Genomic DNA, 18,220 nt, shown 5'->3' with positions numbered 1-18,220 from the left:
TCACCCCAGCGGAATTTGCCAAAGCACCCGGAACCAGCCAGGACCATCCTGATTACGAGGAAGAAGGTAAGAGTCCAGAATGGGGTCAAAATAAAAGGATGCGGACCTGGGCTGTAAAGAAGGGCTGGTATATCCCAGGCGCAATGCTCTGCTATGACAAAAATTGGGCATAAAAACCTCTGAACTTAGGAAAAGGGATGATGTATTTGTAGATGGTGAGTGATGGCTACACGGTTTGTTCAAGTCGAGGATGGACCCTGAATGTTCACTGAGTAATAAACTATATTTAAGTGGACCTGAACAGTTGACAAGGAACCTGCCAATGTTAAAACAAAGCCCATGCTTAGGGCTGTCTAGAACTTAACACAGGACCATATCAATACAAAATAAAGGTTTGACAGAGCTACAATACTGAAACTTTTATGACAAATACCATCTGCTCAGGGCTGGCGCTAGGCATAGGCAGCTGCCTTGGGCTCAGCTAATGCACTAATCTGGAAACAAATTGCTAACATTTGATTGAATTTTAAAAGATTTGGAGAGACCACACCAAACCTTTCCTTCCAGTGTGACTAATATAATTTATTCCATTTAATTGAAATGTAGAATATGTGCTTATATTTATAAGTGTGTGGGCCTCATTTATGAGGCCGTGCGTCACTTTTACGCCGCTGGTGCATCACTTTTTGTGACGCACCAGCAGCGTAAAAAATGTGCCTTGTTCCACCATATTTACAAAGTGACGCATCTTGGTAGATGCGTCACTTTGTAAACCATGCGCTACATTATACCTATGCCAGGTATAATGTGCGCAGGGGGGCGTTCTGACGCAAGAAAGGGTCATAGAAATGATAGGATTTCACTGCGCCACTTCTAGGACACAAATGCGTCAATTTCTTATGCCTGCCTCACAGCAGGCGTAAGACTGACGAAGGCCCTTTCACATGGGGCTTGCCCCATGTGAAAGGATACATTGCTGGAGTTGCGTCACTTTTGTGACACACTCCACCAATGCGTCACTTTTGCGCCATACAGATACGTCAGAAATACTGACGTGTCTGTAAGTCCTTGCGCAATGATGCATCATACTGTAAATATGACGCATCATTGGTGTTGGAAGGAGGGCGCAATGAAAAGTGAAGCATCGCTGTTTTCACGCAGCGATGCGTCACTTTTCATAGATGAGGCTCTTAAAATGTATGATTTTGTTTTTGTTTTACTGATATGCGCACCAAGAAAGTTGGTTCTTCTAAAGTCGCTCAACAATAGACAATTTATGGCACTTCCTATGATGTTATTTTCTGTGATTTCATAATGACTGCAAATTGGGAGGGGCTCACACATTGCCTTTCTATCCCTGGCCCCAGAAGTCTTAGGACAGGCCCTGCTCCTGTCTTGCAGAAGTGAATGGTGTCAAGAGTGGCTCACAGCCAGCACGGGGACTAAAGTTGGCTCAAAGACTTTGCACTTACATATCGAAGGTTATCGAAGGTTGCACAAACAGCATCTCCATTTTTTCTAATTCCTCTTTGTAATTACTGTGGAGCCATTGGCCAGCAACAAAATGTAATGCTTGTATGTTACACAAGCCACATTGTCCTCATTTTCACTACACAATTTGTGTGTATATATTTATTATTATTTTATTTTATAACTTACTTGCAATATACAAACTGCAGGGTTACATGCAACCTGCATTAAGCCATGCCAAACCAGCTTTACAGCAGCAAGCTCTGCTCTTATGGGGGCTTTAGCTCACATTCTATATATTTAAATGTCTTACCACACTTCACACTAAATTCTACTAGCTATGTTAGAAACAGGAACAGCAATCTTTGTAAATAAAACACATGATAATGGAAAGAAGAGATTCATTTAAATGCTTAAATCCACTGTGCAAAATCAACATGCGGGATTAGCAGAAAATATATTTAGATTTTGGCCTAGACGGAATCTATTGTAACATATTTGTGGAGAAATGGTGGAAAGTAGACTGTGGATTCTTTACAAATTGAACAGTCCGGCACATATTAGTACACTGTAAAAGACTGCTTTCATTTCATAGCCTGGATGGTAAATCTTCCATTATTTGTAGTACCTCGTTATGGAAACTGCTGCTTTAACCTTCTTGCAATGGTACTTGAACCATCAGAATGCCATAAAACATAGTTGGCTTTGACCGGGAGTAATACTGTTATCTCCACAGGCATTATACACAGACCCTGGAACAGTGCAGATACTGTACCTCTTCAGAGAGTGAAGGAAGCTTGCATTGCTGAAGACCATGCTGTAAATGTTTTGTTAACTAATAAAGTCTCTACTGCTGATCCACGAGGTATCAGTTTTGCGAGTGAGTGGAGTTTTCTTTGCTGGTGCCCCTGGCATCACACTTGGACCCTGGAACAGTGCAGATTCTTTGCATGTTTAGAGAGTGGGGGAAGCTTGCACTGCTGACGTTCATTCTGTAAACCTTTTGTTAACCAAAAAAGCTTCTACTGCTGATAAACATGACGTATCAGTTCTGGGTGTGAGTGAAGTTTCGTTGCTGGTGCCCATGGCATACCACATGGACCCTCAAACAGTGCAGATACTGTGCGTGCTCAGAGAGTGAGGGTAGATTGCATTGCTGATGTCCATGCTGTACATGTTTGGTTAACCAAGTAAGCTTCTACTGCTGATACACAAAGGTATGAGTTTTGCGGGTGAGTGAAGCTTTCTTTACTGTGCTTACGTTGTGTCTGTTGGATGGAGGGATGATTTCATTACAGATTCCCATTCAGTGTGTCTTGTGCTAGTGAGAGAAGTTTGCACTGCTGGTTTCCAATCTGTACCTTTTCTAAGAAAGATAAAAGCCAAAACTGTTGTTGCCCAAGGGGCCCAGAGAGAGTGGGAAGTGCTCACTACTAATGTCCATTGTGTACCTGTTTTGGTAAGGAGGAACCTTACATTTCTAATGTCAATGCTGCACCGGTTCTATGAGGGAAGGTCGCTGCCACTCCTGCTGCCATGCTGTACTTATCTGAGCAGGAGAAAATTTGCACTTCTGATGTCTATAAGAATTCTGGGGTATATTATCAAGGGGTTTATCTCCGCTTTTTTGGCTTTAAAAGCCAAGAAAGCGGAGATAAAATTATCTCCCTATTACCAAGCTGTCGCTAACACCAGTTAGTGACAGCTAATAGGAGATAGCGACCATCTTGGGCCCCGCTTTGCATGTCAGTGATATTTATCACTAATGACATGCAAAGTGGGCGTGCCAAGATGTTAGCGACTGGAAACAGTCGCTAACATCGCTATCTCCTATTACCAACTTTTGGAGATATTCGCGCTAAGCGCGAATATCTCCAAAAGCTAACACCTGCCCTGAGCAGTTCTTCACCATGTTATCCAATGGGAGGTGGATAACATGGCTAAGAGCATTTGCTCGATAATGCATGAATATCGCTGACTTTTCAGCGATATTCATGCATTGCGGCCGTTTTTTATCGCATTTGCGATAAACCTTGCTAATAGCAAGGTTTATCTGCGATAAAAATCGCCGATGTGCGGCGATAATTTTTGTCTCTAAACAAGTTAGAGACAAAAATTATCGCTAGTTGTTGGTAATATACCCCTCTGTTCTGTGAGGAAAGGAAGCTTGCAATGCAGATGTCCATTCTAGTTCTCTTAGGGGTGGGAATCTTACCCTGTTAATGTTTATGATATACCTTTTGTGTTGGTGTGGGAAGCTTCCACTATTGGTGTCTTTGCAAAACCCGTTATGTAAGGGAGTAAAGCTTGCCCTTCTGATGTCCAAGAAGAACCTTTTATTTGTGTTAGGCAAGCTTGCATTACTGATGCCCTTATTGCATCTGCTCTGTGGAGGGGGGTGGGGGGGGGGTAAGCTTGAACTCTTACTCATTTGTTATGCCTGTTCTCTGCGGGAGGACAACTCACACTTTTGAAGACCACGCTGTACATAGTCTGTGAGGGAGGGAAGCTTGCATTGGTGATGCCCTTGCAGCTTATGTTCTGTTATCAGAGGAAGTTTGCACTGGTGACGCTAATGTCACACCTGGTCTTTCGCAGAGTGAAACACACATTTCTGATGGCCATGCCGGGCCTACACTATCATGAGAACACTCCAATGTTGATTACCAGTGTGTACCTTTTGTTATAGTGAGGGAGTCTTGCTCAGTTGATGCCCATGAGGTGCTTATCGTGGGATGGTATGAAACATGGTCAGAGAGGGAGGAACGTGTGCACCGCTTATCTCCATTGCAAACCTTGCAGTGTTGATGCCTGTTCTCCACCCTTCTGTGAAGGAGGGCAACTTGCTCTCCTGGTGCAATTCTATGCATATTAGGTGAGTGAATGAAGCTTGCATTGGTGATGTCAATGCTGTGCATGTTCCCTCATCAAAGGAAGCTTGAAGGTGTCATGCCTGTGCTGTGCTTATTCTTTGAAAGGGAGATGTTTGCACGGATGGTGGCCATGCTGGACTTGCTCATTGATTCTCTGTAGGTATCCACACTGTGACTTATATGATAATGAGGAAGGCTTGCACTGTTGCTTTCCTTGTGTTACCAGTTCTGTCATCATAGATGCTTGACCTACTGATTCATTGTTTATGTGAGTAAAGCTGGCTATGTTGACACCCATAATAGGGCCTGCTCTGTCATGTTCTATTAGGGAAGGAAGCTTGCTTTGATCCTGTTGTGCTGGACATGTTCTCTGTTTGATGCTTGATGTTGAATTGTGCCTGTTCTGTTGAAGAGTGAATCATACATTACTGATTGCCAAGCTGCATACATTCTGTGAGTGAGAGAATGCTGTAAATGATTATTTCCAAAGGGTACTTGCAATGATGATGTTTATTTCGTACCTGCTCTTTGACTGAAAAAATGTACATTGCAGTCCCACCATAGGCATTGTGCAATAGAGCATAGAGATACTCAAGTAGTGTGTGTGTGTGACTTTCAAGCATTTCTGTGAAATGTTCAATAGGTTGTTGCCAACTTATATGCATGGTTCGGAGTTTTGGGAATGAGTCAAGCAATTTGCCACTCTTTGCATGGCACATAAACACTACATACATTCACAAAAGTACAATGAATTAGTTAATTGGGCGCCAAGTGACTCTTGGAAACCCGGCAATCCTTTACATTTCTGGAATTATTGATTTGCTCTCCTTTCATAAGTAAATAGACAGAGAGGCGGCATTATGCTACACCTTACACCTCTAACTGTTACTGTATGAATTACATGGATAAAAACGAGGTATGAGAGCAAAGGAACTATCCCCATTGGCCCAGCGTGGCACTTCGAAATTTCTCAAAATGCAAAAATTAATATGATAATACAATTTATAATTTTAAAGGCCGTGACACTATATTATAAATGCAATGTCACCGCTTAGAGAGTGGATATGTGGTTCTGGGTATTAGGTCCCTGGATTTAGTGTTCATGTGTCTAGCTCGTGTCAATCTTGTAGATGGCAGTGCCATGGTGCAGCTTCCCCGGGATGGTTAACTGGCAGTGTCCTCAATTGAACAACAGGCAGCCCATGCAAAGCATGCACTTTTTACTGCCTACTTCAATTAGGTGGCAAGCCGTCAAAAACGAAAAAGGCTCCCCAGTGGGCCCTTTTGTGAATGGTTGCGAAAACGGACCACTGCCTGCTCTTAAAAAAGGACACTGAAACCTTTCATTTTTCTTTTTGAAACACATCCTAATTTCCTGTTAGGAAAATGGGATGCATTTCCAGAAACAAAAGAAAGTTTATTTAAAAGCAAACACAGACACGTTGGTATGCTTTTTGCAGTAGGCCACCATCTCTGTGATTTTAGCGATTCGCAATGGGTATCAAATTGCGACCTGCCTCATGAATATTGATAAGGTATGTCCATTTACAACCCACTCGGAACCGCAGTGTCAAACACTGTTGTACATCGTATTTTGTGACTTACTAATTGCGAGTGGCAAAAAGTCGAAATTAGGAACTCGCAAAATGTAGAGGTCGTACATGTGGCCCAAAATCATAAAAAGTTAGCAAGGGCTTCTTGATGAGGCTGGATCTCCATAAATATCCAGTTCTTCATTTTTTGAGTCTAACTTTATTTCCTTTTATTGTACATTTTTTTTTAAATGGTAGGCTTAAAAATTGTTTCACTTATACAAACAATTGACACAAAAAGCAATATAGAAGATTTTGGGCTAGATGTAGGTAATTCCCATTTACAGACTCTTAAATACCGAATTTTACCGATTCGGTATTTAAGAGTCTGTAAATGGGAAGGGGGCAGATTTAGGTAATTTTAAAATCTGAATTACCGAATCTGTAAAATTCGATATTTACCGATTCTGTAAATACATAATCGGTATTTCCCATTGATTCCTATGGGCTTTGAAGCCCATAGGAATCAATGGCAAATACCGATTCTGTATTTACAGAATCGGTAAATACCGAATCCTGCAAGGGTGCAGGGGGTGTCACTTTGACACCCTCTAGCACCCCAAGTACAGGCTTGTGTGACATGTGGCACACATACATGCCCTAAGGGCATGTCTGTGTGTCACATTGCACAGGTGTGCATGCACAGATGTGCATGCACACCTGAATTCGGTATTTTACCACACAATAGGATTGTGTGGTAAAATACCGACTCTTAAGGGCCTGTGGCACTGTAAAGTGTGCCACCTACATTTGTAATGACAGAATCGGTATATTTACCGATTCGGTAATTTACCGAATCGGTAAATATACTGATTCTGTAATTTTCAGCCCCCTACATCTGAAAACCGTAATACCGGTCGGAAACGGCCGAAAACGGCCGTTTCCGACCGGTATTAGGGCTCCTACATCTGGCCCTTAATGTCCTAAAACTCTTCCCGCCTCGTTAAGCTCCATAGATGGTCTCCTGTATTTGCTAGTCATCGAGAAGTGCTTGAATGTTTGCCCATCTCTGTGTAGAAAGTTTGAGTGGAAGTGAAAGCGATCCCTCTGTAGGATCGCAGCATGCTGTAAACCTCATATTTTTCTCAATATTTTATAATTTTTTGATAATGTTTCCCTTACAGAAGTGTGGGTATGTGTTGGTTTCTGTGAACGTGAGAATATCTACTGCAGTGAGTATGCAGAGGATCATGGAAAAGGTATGTCTGAAGTATATGAGTATGTGTTGTGGGTGGTAAAAAGGCAAACAAAAATCTTTTCTTTCTCCTTGCTCAAAATGGGTTACCCATTGCTACTGTAAATCAGTGGCATTAGACCGCCCATGGTGGCCCCTGCGTTTGCCACCTGCAGTGGCCACAGGTAAGAGCGGGGTGGGCCGCCACGTCCACTAAACTCGTTCCGCCTGGGGTGGAATCCTCCCCCTTGCTACGCCACTGCTGTAAACTCCATTGATGGCCAAGATCTGCCATAAAATTGGTATTATTCATAAAGTCTTCGCTTTGGTGTGGCAGACTATATTTAACCGCATGCGTGTGGCCGTTTTTCCCGCTGTATGCGGCAGTTTTCAAATTACCGCGATTCATGACGAGCTCAGCTCGTCATCAGCACACGGCAGGTAACGCTGATGACGAGCTGAGCACGTCATCAGCATGGAAGGGATTAACATACTCTGCATCCAACATTTTCAAAGTAGCTACATCAAAACATATCAGAAATGAGGATATGAGTAGTTTTTAGTTCTTTACAGCCTTCCTGGCTGATCATAATCATGAAAAAAAATCAATATTTAATGAAGAATTAGTCAACCACAATACAAGTGATTATGTTTTGCCTAGTGAGCCTGCCTTGGTTGTAAGGGTATTTCTGTAATTGTTTTGGAACAACAATATATCTCCAGCACTTTAACACATTTTCTATCATGGACCTTTCCATAAGACCCTGAAATACTACCTATTTTGATAGATATGGTCTTGGCCTGTTAATCTTAGATTTAGTGTAGTCCCCTTTGACCACCAGTTTTATCTCCGAGATGCATTTCGGGGAATATTACGCTATGCAGATACCCTCACTTACTGACCCAGAACTGATGTATATAATTAAGTGATGAGGTAGTGCTCTAGGTAATTAACTTTATAGAGGGCGTTTGGCTTCTTTGCTTGCTTAAGAATCATAAGATTTGAAAAATGAGGCACTGTTTATGTATCCTCAAGACTAAGGAGTATCTATTACTTTTTAATAATATGGATATGAATGCAATTTTGTACACCAAAAGTACATTTCGGAAGTTGGCTTAAAAAATGGATGACTACCTTTTAAAATGGCAATGGATATTTGTTGGTATCCACTTCTGTGATTTCAGTGGTGAAGTCATTTAGTTTTGTTGTAAACAACTGATTGTAAACTATTTTAAAACGCCAAAAAAAGCAGGTTAAAAAATTCAGGGGGGGGGTGAAGGCAAATGGTTTGTGGATGACCCTGTGGAGAGAGTCAAATCCAATAGGAATTGGACCTGAAAAGAACAGAATAAAAGTAATGGTTGCCTCCTCATAATGACTTCCTTTATTTTTTTGAGAAGGCAGCGAGATGGTTAAAAACTGAGGGGATGTTGAAGAACAATTATTGTTCTCGCATTCAGCATCTTAACGTGAATTCAACCAGTGGCCCTATCCAAAGTCTGCCGCTTTTGTGAGGATTGGGGATCCTTATTATCCCATGTTGTTAGCACACACACAATCAATATAAACTGGCATACACACAACACCAAACATTAGGTCCCTAATCTTAAATTGGGAAGATCTCATGGGGGAGTATGACGAGGGAAGCCTTGTAGTCACACAGGTCTCAAAGGCCTTACAGAATTTGACTGTTCCTAGGCCTTGACTTTATCCTTTTTGTTTTGTTCACTTTTTGTGATGTGGATTCTAACATAGGAGGACGCACACCCAGCCACGGCCGCTGCAGGTAGAAGCGGTGGGGCCAGGTGAGGGGGGGATTTAGAGAGACGACCACAAGGGGAAATTAATTTTTTATTTCATTTTGCCTTTTGGTCCTCTCTCAAAATCTCCCCTCACCTGGCCCCACCGCTCTTACTTGCAGAGGCTGCATACACGCAGACAGCCCAGATATCTCTGTAGTTCCTTCAATCTCCTGGTAGAAGGGGTTTGTAGGTCGTGATCATTTAAATCCACCAGATCAGTGTAGTCAAAGGGAACCAGAAGAAAAGCTATTTACTTACCAAGCATTCCTGTCCTATCTACGCTCAGCAACTCTGAAGCAACGGAGATAAGTCTCTCAATTGTTTCCCTTTCAAGACCTCTCTCATAAAGTGTGTCATATTGCACTCCTCTGAGAGTTAGGACGTTTCTTGGTGATTTAGCCTATGACTATGGAGTTGTTTATTGATCAGTGCAGTCTGAGTCTCCACACCTTGCCTTTCATATGACCTTCTCTCAATCTTGTTTTACAGAATGGCCTACATCTCCTGGTGTTTCTGAATGCCAGGCTTTCTCCCCAGAGAATGTGACTGATGCTGAAGAAGGTGAGACGAGCAAAAATAAATGTTCTACATCACTGTATGCTCTCCCAGCTTCCGGGATGGTTGGCAACCCATGTTTCGGCTGCCTCCTGTGAATACACTCTTAACATAAGATAGACTCTTGTGAATCTCATGGTTTGTGACCCTGCTCAAGAAGCAGTGTCCCTGACTAAGAGTGTCACAGGATCAGTAAGGAATGAGTGAACCTGAATCACCACGGAAGGGTTTGTTTTAATGTATCCGGTACCCGTGCAGATTTTGTTTTATTCTTTATTATTTTTAAGTCCCAGCAAAGGGTACCTGCTTTCCGTGACTCTATGGTGGGGCGTCTGTGCCACTGCTTGTTCCAGATGTGATGCGCATTTTATATATTAACTTCAGAGTGGAGCAAGAAAAAATAAAAGCATTTTGGTTTTTATTTTTCATCATTAAAGCTAGTCCTTTTCCACTGAGAGGGCTGTATTTGTCCTACTAGCTCATACTGGATGTGTTCTTCAGTATCCAGAAGACTAAAAATGAATGAAGATTCCAAACCAAATGTTATTGGATAGAATGCCCTCTCTGAGCCCTTATTCACTTCCTATGATTTGAAGATGGGCTAATCAATATGTCATGCTCATGCTTTCCTCTTTATCTATATTTCTATTAGAATACAACTGCATAAACTAGATGATATGGAACATGCCACACCCCACAGCATCATGTGCTTTTACAAAGCAGTGGTTGTCAGACGTGTTTCTCATATACTGTCTTTAATGCATTTGAAACCAGTAATAATATTGTCATAACATTCTGAGCCACATTGGGGGGTCGGTATGCTATGTGTCTTGCCAATCTGATTAAACCACACAGAACCCCCAGAAATCTCCGTTCCAACGAGCTTAACCTGGCACAAGTCAGCAGAATCAATAAGGCCCGCACGGGTGTTCGCCTCTTCTCCTACAACACCTCAAGGTTGTGGAACTCCATGCCCCTCCCGCTGCGACAAGAGCCCAACCATCGTGTCTTCCGTAAGAAATTAAAAACTTGGCTCTTTCCTACAACATAATGATACCTGACCTTGTCCTTTTCAACCTCCCCTCGCAGCTGCAAGCGCTGGGATGCATCCGGGTAGCCATGCGCTATACAAGAATCCTTTCAATTCAATTCAATTCAATTCTTTTCAATTCAAACAGTAATAACATATTTCCCGAAAGCACTTAATGCCAAAATTCTTGCTATTTCTAAGCACTATAAATACAGGTGTCACTACTAATCAAGATAAAGGTAATGAAGGACATATTTACAAGCACCTATCCACACCACAATGTCACTTTTCAGGACTTGTGTGGGCGATAGGGGCTTTGCCTTATTTACAAGGCAGCGTTAAGCCAGTCAGCATGGCTGAATACTGCCTTGTGAATAAGGCCCCCTTTCACGCTACACTTTGCAAAGGGTGGGCAATGGGTGTTGCAGTGGGCGTTTCACCTCAACACCCATTGATTTTGACACTGCCCTGTATTTACAAGGATGGCGTAAACATGGGGCAGCACCAAAATTAAGACCAGGGAAATCCTGGTCTTACCCTAGCGAAACAAGAAGAAATTCAAAATTTTCCTTGTTTTTGATGTTTGCATGTGTGCTGCGTTGTGCAGCACACATGGAAACAGCAAAACACCAATGATTGTATATGTGCAGGAAGGTGTCCCTTCCTGCACATAAACAATCATTAACAAACAAAAAACAGTTTTGCAACTTCTATTTGTGCTGCATTAAGAAGCACACACAGAAGCTACAAAACCCCTTTCAAAGATTGTTTATATGCAGGAAGGGATACCTTACTCCACATAAAAAATCTCCCCCTGCAACGCAGACACCCTTGCAATATGGTGAAATGATGCCCGCTTTGGTGCTAGGCAGCGAAATTTAGTGCCAGTGCAGGGGGAAATGAAGGGCTGCACCATAGTGTTGTAAATATAGTGCAGCCCTGCGTTTCTAAAGTGACAGAGTTTGTTGTTCGCATTCTTGGCCTAACGACACGCTTCACCACTATACTAGTAAATATGCCTCCGAGTTTCTCACGCATTGGATTTTCCATAGATTCACATGCTTGAGTCATTTTCTGTTGCCATGGGGAATGATTCAAGAATATCATTTTCTGTGGCGACTTAGAATGATTCAAGCGTGTGAATCTATGAAAGGTACCGATGCTGGAGAATTGGAGTTACAGGTAAGTAACTTATTTCTTTATCAACTGTGAAAGAAAAAGGCTGATCTAGGACTTACTGAGTTTCAAAATTGAGACCTGTTAGTCAAACACAAACACCAGCAGTCATAGCTGAACTTCCTGAGCTACCTTGCCATGACATAATACTACATTACAAAGGACAACACTACATTACAGGTGATAACATATGATCGCATTGCATGCGTCAACATCATACATCTGCTGAGCTGCACTTAGCAACAAAGTAACCTCGAAATCACAGAACCTGCTTAAGTCATGTATGTCTGTAATATGCTATGTCAGTTGAACTGCTGGCAACAGGGGATTTATAAACAGTTGTTTTTCACTCACAATTGGACATCTGAAACCTCTTCTTAAAAACAACACAACTGGTGGTGGGGGCGATATTTAATTCACAGGTGTCTTTTTGAAGCTTTACTACTCAAAATTTACACCCCAACCAATCAGGCTCTGAGATACTCATTGTGCAAATGATACAGAGTTTCTATTTATTGGATAAACATTTACAAATGTTCTGCAGTCTGTTGTGGAATTCAGTTCTAACAACACATTTTGATGAGACCCTTAAGTGTGTAGCAGCCCATTAGTACTAAGGTATATTCTACCTTCAAAATCCAATTACACCTTAAAAGCAAATGCTGGTCTTTGATTATGGTAGCCTTTCATTTGAGACCAAGTATTATATAATGTCACTAGTACAAATGTATGGGTCTGTTGGGTTGGGATTGTAGACTCAAGACATTAGAGTAGTTTGAGTCTAAAAGTGCAAAAGTGACACTAATGGAGGCAGAACAGAAAGGCAATGGGCAAATCATACATGCAGTGGTGCCATCTTTTATTCAGTTCTGGTCAGCACTTATTATCTCATTAAAGTACTGAGCTGAGGGAATCAGATGACGGAGCTATGCATTTTGTAGATAATTATTGAAGGGACTGAAAGAAGTGCCTCTGCCCATTAATAATGTATATTTCGCTTGCTTTCTATTTAGCGATCCTTCGTGTTTTTTCTACCCGTCATTTTTGGCTTCATTCACTCTTTCTTTGCTGGGTCTGGTGCTTAGTGGGCTAATTCTTCCACAGTGGGGACTGTGTTTGACCTTATGGTTACAGGTTCAAATCCCAGTGGATCAACTTAGCCTTTTGTCCTTCTGATATCGATAAAAAGAGTACCATTAAGATGGGTAACAATAAACATCTGATATTAAGCACCAAGATACTGTTCGCGGTGAACGCGATGTGAATGTTATGTTATGTGATTTCTGATTCCTTAATTTTTTAGACACTCTTGAGGTTATGGATTCTGGTTAGTTAGAACACTACTGTGGCCCTTATGAAGGCAATAGGCATGCACATTGATATCACTCACGCTAAATGTTTTCCTACCATGAACCAACAGATTAAGGGGAATATTCATGCAGAGTTACTGCAGTGAAGGGTGACCTTTTGTTTGCAGCCATTTGTTCGATTTGAATTGTTTTTCAACTCGCCAGAATGTATTTGATAACTCAATGTATGTTTTAGTAAACTTAGTAAGTGCTTAGCCTCTATTTCAAAAACATGCATAACGTGCCCGCTTCTTCTTCTCCTAGTCACTACTCTTGAGGAGATGCCAGCTCTGCAACTTAGATCATCAGATGCCTTTGAAAACCTAATCCATGCAGAAGAAACATCCCCAGAGAACACTGAATCTGAGAAGGATGTAGGAAATGAAGTGGTTGTTGCTGAGCCTGAAATCACTTCTGATTCCACTGACTGTGTTTGGTAAGAAAATGAAGATCACATTATTGTAATAGGGTCTGACACTACAGAAACAGCAGAGGAGCATAATGAGGTTACTACTAAACCTATCTCAATAGTCAAGCCATTCATGTGTACATGCCAAAGAGAAAAGAACAACAGCCGTAGGATGACAAATAGCTCAGACATTCAGTGTGAGCCAAGTGGTAATGTGGAAGTTGTTCCTCTTCATCCAGCAATCTCAGATTTCTCTCCTGGTATCCCCATTACCAAGGAATTTGTGCAAAATGAAGATCACGTTATTGTAATAGGGTCTGACACTACAGAAACAGCAGAGGAGCAAAATGAGGTTACTACTAAACCTATCTCAATAATCAAGCTATTCATGTGTACATGCCAAAGAGAAAAGAACAACAGCCGTAGGATGACAAATAGTTCAGACATTCAGTGTGAGTCAAGTGGTAATGTGAAAGTTGGTCCTCTTCAGCCACCAATCTCGGACTTCCCTCCTGGTGTCCCCATTACCAAGGAATTTGTGCAATCTTTAATGCTTTTCCCAAATGGGTGTGCTGCTTGCTGGCAGGGCTTTGCGTCAGTGGACATGCTGTTCTCTCACGTGATCCACGGAGTCAGGGGGGACTTCAGCTGCCTTGTATACTTCCAGAGGTGGAAACTGATGCAAAGAAGGTTGCGCATGGTGAGCAACAGAGTGGATGCTGCCACAGAGAGGCGTGACCGTCTGAAGAGAAAGAGAGAAGGTCTCATTTCTCTCCCACGTACAGTATGTTCTTGCTGTGGGAGGAGCGTCCAGGGGTACTTGAACAGCAGCAGCGAAAGCAACAGCAGCAGCTGCTGCCGTTGCAGCCGGAAGAGGAAGCGGCAGGATTACGTTTGTCATTGCCCACCCCTAAAAAGGCAACGTTTTAGCAGAGAGTCATTCTAGAAGACCACTAGAGCAGACCACAACAGGCAATTGATCAGCTAATGGCAACGTTCTAGTAGAGAGTCATTCTAGAAGACCACTAAAGCAGACCACAACAGGCAATTGATCAGCTAATAAGCACATACTTTTAGCCAACAATTTAGAATTATTTAGGAAATGTTCATACTCATTTAGGTTTAGCACATTACTAACCCATTACCAATAGGACAATATTGATACGTAAGAGGCCCTTTATTACTCAGCTAATTCACCTTGTTAAACAGAGCTCTCCTCCTTTGTCTGCTAAGAGCACATCTACTCATCACAGAGAAGCTTTATCTGAGCCCCATGGCAAGGCTGTCTGACAAAAACTGTAACTACTTCACACCGAGCTCCCTTTACCCCGTGCTGGGTATTATGGAGGCCATAGAACATTCAAAGTTCTGCCAGCTTTGTAAAGCTATACATCACTTCTACAGAGAAATGCATCCAGTGGACCAACAGAGTTCAGGGGCATATACACTATAAAGAGCAATTAAGCTTGCCTCATAGGGTCAGATGTCACAGAGATGACCTTTATTGAGGTGTTGAGTCATTGCAGGTTGAGTCCCCTAACACATCTATCCAGAGTGCTACAGAACAGCATAATTTTTACCTGCAACACTCACTTCTACTGTCTAAAAATTTGAGAGCCAAATAGGTCGAATGTGATATGCCTAAAGATATATATGATTTGTGGCAGACTGGTTTACACTGAATGACTCGCCAGAGAGCTGCTGTTTTTAACCCCAGGGTAAATGTCGTGATTTGAAACAACTTCCTACTTTCAGTTTCACCTCTCCTGTTCCTTTACAGTTCAGTTCTAAGCTTCCTTTGGTTCCTTATTTCCTAAGGACTTCCTGTTTCCGGATCCTAGACTTTGTATCTTAAAGTGCCCCAACTCCCAGGTGTTACTCAACACTTAGATATATAAAACAGGTTGAATGACTGAGGAACAGGGACAATACTTTACATATTAGCATTATTTCCTGGCTGACCTTTGTATTGAGCCCTACTATAAAATAGGCACCAACTACTGCTATAAAACTGGCACAACTGCCTACTACACAAATAACACTACCTCCTCCCACACGGATGAAATTCCTAATAGAAAACGGCTGTTATTTACAACTGCATAAATGAGGAATTATTAATCTGCATAGACACACAGGTTGGTAGTAAGAGGTATTTCAACTGATCACAAAAAACTCAACTTGGGCCGATGTCAAATAACAAATGTAAAATGTTGTTTAATGTGGCATGTCTGCACTTAAAGTAGTTGCTGCACCTGACCATGTCACATACAAAATCAGCCTAACTAATGGACACATACATAGATTATTCTAATCCCACCACTTTCACTCACACCTCAACTGCCACATGTTTTGGCCTACTGACCTCACTGCAACCACTTTGCACTGCTGATCTTCCCACAACCCCCCATCCTTTTGTTCTACCCCTATTACTTCTGAGGTTTTTTCCATTTCTAAACCCTGACTGCTCTTATGTTGGTCAACACCCCAGTACCATCCCAATCTAATGAACCCCAGCGTCAGAGCCATGGCTTCGCTTGAGACACATGAATTGTGAAAAAACTTAGTTAAAACAGAAAAGCATACTACCCAACCACCACAATACGTGGTGGCTGGCCCTTTCACAAAAAGAAACAAATCAGGGCTGTGACTTCGCAAAACCAAGTATTCGGGTTCAGGAATGGGAAATTCTGCAACACATACAAGAAACCTGGAAGGACCATCATTTTAACTAAGGCCACCTTGCCCATTACATTAAGTGGGAGCTTAGTCCACTTGTGAAGGTCCTTTTAAGTCTTTTTCAGCAGAGGTGTGAGGTTAAGATTGTGGGTCAATTCAGCACCACAGATGTATGCACACTCAGGTATTTAAAACTTAAGCAGCATATTGGAATGTTTGTTTGCCAACCAAAAGCAGCATTATCTTCCTTCAGGGAATCCAAAAGGGATTTGCTCTAATTTGCGTAGAGACCCGACGGTTCCTCATGGATTTTCAGGATTTCAAATGCTCGTGGTCCTGACACCTGGGGATTTGAGGGGAAGAGGAGTGCCTCCGCTCTGTATAGTGCGTTTTGTATCGTCCATTGATCTTCCCCAGTGCCAGCCCCGTACTCAAGCACCACAGCAGATTATTCGAGCAAGAGGTTCGATGTCGAGGAGAAACAGGAGAGGGGACAGTGGAAACCCTTGCCTGGTGCCCTATCGAATTTGGAACGTTTACGACTGTACCTCATTTATGAGGACTTGCTGATATAAGATAGTCACATACATTTGGTATTTAAGACGGAAGCCCATACCCATTAGGACCTGATATAAATGGAACAAGGTGATCATATCAAAAGCTTTCTTAAAGTCCACAAGTAGGAGTGCCAATGGGCCTGGGATGTCATGTAGTCTAGCTAAAACTGTATTGACATGGCAAATGTAGTGATGGGTGCTACGGTTTGACATAAAGCCGTACTGATCAGAGTGGTCAGAACCCAGTGCAGCCTGGTTGCTAGTTTCCCAGCAAATGATTTTATATCCGCAATAATTAAGGAAATGGGACATTAAGAGGCAACGTCATCTCCATGACATCCGGACTTGGGGAGCACTACTATATTGGCAATCTAAATCAGGTGGGAAGTGACCTTTCTGCACCGCTTCTGATTAGAGTTTAAGTAGATGTGGGATAATTGTATCCCAAAACTTATTGTAGTACTCAATAGGGAAACCATCAGGGCCAGGAGTCTTGCCCATTTGCATGTCTTCTACTGCTGTCTCAATTTTCTCCACCATAAGGGGAGCATTGAGGTCATCCCTTTAAGCACTTGTTAGTTCTGGAAGGAGTATGTCATTGATCAAGAGTCCAGCCGGACCATCCTAGGGTTGTATAAATATAGTGTTCGATAGTAGCCTAAGATTATCTCTGCTATTTTAATGGATGTATGCAGGTGGTACCTCTCCCAATCAGTGATATATAGGGATTACTTTGGAGCCCATATCTCTAGTGGCCAACTAGTAATGAAGTTTCCCACTCTTGTCTCCATATTCATATGCCAGCCAGATAGATTCCCTCCAGCATTGTTGAGCCTCGTCCAGCATGTACAGCTGCAGCGAGGTTCTATCAAGTTTGAGTTGTCTATGGAGAGTTTCAGAGGAGTCGACTTTGTTTCTCTAGCTCAGTGATTCAGACATTGTGCTCATTAAGTTGGCTATGTTTGTCTCTCTCTACCTGTTTAAGGTATTTCTTGGCCAAGCCTTTAATTACAGCTGTGTTAGCAGCCCATAGAGTGCTTGTCTCAATCACCTAGCCTTAGTTTATCTCAATGTAGGAATTAAGCTCTGTAGCTAGGTACTCCATCTATCAGGCATCAGGCATTAAAATGCCAAGTTGGCCTCCTGTGATGTGCAGGGACCCATGCGGAGGGTAACAAGTCAGTGGTCTGATATCCCTCTGGGGAGGATGCCTTCTGCTGTGGTACATATCATGTGGGTGGCTCAAAGAAGCAGGAGGTCTATCTGTGAGAGGGGTTTGACAGATGCTGAGTTATATCCCTATGTGTTAACCCCAGGATGCCAGGCTCTCCAGACATCACATAGACCCAGCGAGTTCATCCACGCCTCAAAGGATTTGGATTTCTCTAAGCGATGTTGCATTGTAAGAACTTTGAATTGCCTGGAGAAAGCTCGCTACCTCTGTAGATTTACATGATCCTGAGTCAGGGAGGTCTTAGTGGGCTGCCTGGGTTGTTCCGAGGAAAAGGTGGCGTATTTGTCTGGTTCTGTTTGTGTATGCATTTGGTATCCTCAAT

The sequence above is a fragment of the Lissotriton helveticus genome, chromosome 9, assembly GCF_964261635.1.
Source record: "Lissotriton helveticus chromosome 9, aLisHel1.1, whole genome shotgun sequence".
Classification (NCBI taxonomy): Eukaryota; Metazoa; Chordata; class Amphibia; order Caudata; family Salamandridae; genus Lissotriton; species Lissotriton helveticus.
Note: the sequence above shows the minus strand (reverse complement) of the source record.